At 44.8% G+C, this 3286-nt stretch overlaps 1 protein-coding gene across 1 annotated transcript in view; it reads left to right on the forward strand.

Annotated features, from left to right (window-relative positions):
- Positions 1–3286, forward strand: part of gmfb (glia maturation factor, beta) — a 449169-nt gene that overhangs the window by 19677 nt on the left and 426206 nt on the right. The gene's annotated exons all lie outside the window — the stretch shown is intronic.

Here is a 3286-nt window from a genome sequence, read left to right on the forward strand (position 1 = left end):
ACATCAGTCTGAAGAAGGGTCACGACCCGAAACGTCACCCATTCCTTCTCTCCCGAGATGCTGCCTGACCTGCTGAGTTACTCCAGCATTTTGTGAATAAATCGATTTGTACCAGCATCTGCAGTTATTTTCTTATATTATGACGTTCTCTATCCCTGCCACCCAAGTTGCACTAGCTTCTCATTTTCACCCAACAGTTAACAATGGCCTCTTTCCTTTATAATCGTTACTTTTTTGCATATCTTATTCATTGTTCTTTATCTCTCTACATCGTTGCCTATATCTCTCATTACCCTTATCCCTAACCATTTGAACAAGGGTCTTGACGTGAAACGTCACCCATTCCTTCTCTCCAGATATGCTGCCTGTCCTGCTGAGTTACTTCAGCTTTGTGTCTCTCAACTGAACATTCAGATTTGAATGAAGATGCAAGATACTGTGGATGTTGTAATTTGGAGCGGAAAAACTAATTGGCGCAGGACTGATGCGATATCAAAACCCAAATCTCTTTGTTCCCTTACCTCCACAGATCCTGCTTGCCTCACGTTCGTTTAGCAGTTTGTTTGATTCAAGTTTAAAATGTTTCTAAAAGCTTTGGGCTCTTGCAAGTTTTATGTTCAAATACTACCAATTATTCCCACTTACCTCTCCAGCATGACCATCCAATTGCTGAGATAGTAGTTCCTGGGTTAATTTCTAATTATGTACGGCCTTTGATCAGGTGGGAGCACAGAAGGGAATCTTAATTTCACAACCCACACAATACCATATCTTCCCCTTACATTCCCATTAACATGTACTGTTCTCCTGATCCCATTTCTACGATTAATTTTCCTCTACCCATCTCTTTTTTTCTCACCCTCATTTCACTTCCACGTAAATTCATTCAGAAATGGTGCCATACTCAGCCATTACACTGGAGACCCGTCTGCAGTTCATTTGGACCCCTTCCAATTTTATGTGAAGGCTTATTCATGTCAAGAAACATTACAATCTATCTCCTTTGGGCAAAAATAACAAAATAAGCCATTATTCTCCAAATGCATCCATAACTCATCACATATCTACATATTCCTTTGATTCTGCCATCTTCCCAATCATTTCATCTTGCAACAGAAACAAGACTGCAGATGCTGGAATCTGGAGCAGTAAACGAAATGCTGAAGAAACTCGGAAACAAGGAACTGCAGGTGCTGGAGTAACTGAGTGGGTCATGCAGTATCTCTCTCATATATAAACAGCACAAAAAGTAATGAAATTTGTGTTTGGTAGATTATTTCTTTGTTGTAACAATGCTTCTTGGCAATAAATCTTATACCGTAGGAAAGCCTGTTTATTTCCCTTTTAAATGGTGCCACATTTGTAAGGAACATGCATTTGTGGGATGAGCAGCAGAGCTGAGTATATGGGTTGCGCCCATGAAAAATTTGCCAAATCTTCTCTGCCAATGCCAAACAGCTTATTCTGCTGTTGCTATTGACTCTTGTTTTGAGCTTCTGGTACCCCCAGGTGCTGACAATCAGGTGCCTGATTGGCAGCATCTGTGAGCATGGGCCCTGCTACAGTGGTCAGTAGGTGTCTGCTCCAAGAATCGGCATGCCACGTTTGACTGATCTGGATAGGGCCCGTGCGATAGGGCAACTTCAAGCTGGTGTTCCACAAAACCAAGTTGCGGCATTATTTGGAGTGAGCCCTAAGTACCATCTCCAAAGTGAAGGCCAAGTTCCATATAACGGGGGATGTCAGAGACAGGCCACGAAGTGGGCGTCCCAAGAAGACGACACCCGAAGAAGACCGTTTCCTCACCCTGTCAGCACTTAGGAACTGTAGGCTGTCTTCTACAGATTTGCAGTCAAGGTTTGCAGGACGATATGCCCGACGGCTCTCTGCCCAGACAATTAGGAACAGACTGCACGCAGCCGATCTCCGGTCTCATAGGGCTGCCAGGAGGCCTGCCATGACTGCCCTTCACCGTCAGGCCCGTTCGCGCTGGTGTCGGCAACACGTGCACTGGAACCTGAACATGTGGAGGAACGTTATGTTCAGCGATGAGTCCAGATTCTGCCTACGGCAGTTGGATCATAGGGTCAAAGTGTGGAGAAGACGCGGAGAACGCTATGCTGATTGCTGCACTGATAGAGTAACATCTTTTGGTGGAGGCAGTGTGATGGTGTGGGGCGGCATCTCCCTCACTGGAAAAACGAGGCTTGTCATCATTGGAGGCAATCTCAATGCAGAGAGATATCGAGATGAGATTCTGCAACCAGTGGCAATCCCATATCTCCACAGTCTGGGACCAAACTCTATCCTCCAAGATGACAATGCTCGCCCCCACAGAGCAGGGTTTCTCAGAGACTACCTCCAGAATTTGGGAGTGGAGAGGATGGAATGGCCTGCCAGCAGTCCTGACCTCAACCCCATTGAACACTTGTGGGATCAGCTTGGGCATGCTGTTCGTGCCAGAGTGACCAACACAACCACGTTGGCTGACTTGCGACAAATGCTGGTTGAAGAATGGGATGCCATCCCACAACAGTGTGTGACCAGGCTGGTGACCAGCATTAGGAGGTGCCAGGCTGTTGTGGCTGTGTATGGTTCTTCCACACGCTACTGAGGCTCCTGTTTATTAAATGAATAAATTGTTAAATTGCCAATATGTCTTGTTTCTTCAGACTTCAATCATCCAATCCACCAAACAACACCGAACAAGAGTCAATGGCAGAATAAGCTGTTTGGCATTGGCAGAGAAGATTTGGCAGATTTTTCATGGGCGCAACCCACATACTCAGCTCTGCTGCTCACCCCACAAATGCATGTTCCTTACAAATGTGGCACAATTTAAAAGGGAAATAAACAGGCTTTCCAACGGTATAAGATTTATTGCCAAGAAGCATTGTTACAACAAAGAAATAATCTACCAAACACAAATTTCCTTACTTTTTGTGCTATGTTTATATATATTCCTTTATTCGTCCCACAGGGGAAATTTACACCGCAAACATCTCTGGAGCACATACTAAATCTTCAAGTTGCGAAACATTTTAACTTCCATTCCCATGTTAATCTTTGGCTTGGGCTTCCTCCATTGCTGGAATGTGGCTACACACAAACCTCGTATCCTGCCTGGGTAGCTTATAACCACAGTATCAATGTTGAATTCTCCAATTTTAGGTAATTAACCAGCACACACCCCCTGCTGCCGCCCCCAACTGGATGCATACCCATTTCTACCCTCCCCTACCACATATATTTCTTCAGCTGTCTTCACTTATCCTTATCTCACTTT

Source organism: Rhinoraja longicauda, chromosome 10 (genome assembly GCF_053455715.1).
Source record: "Rhinoraja longicauda isolate Sanriku21f chromosome 10, sRhiLon1.1, whole genome shotgun sequence".
In the NCBI taxonomy this organism is placed as follows: Eukaryota; Metazoa; Chordata; class Chondrichthyes; order Rajiformes; family Arhynchobatidae; genus Rhinoraja; species Rhinoraja longicauda.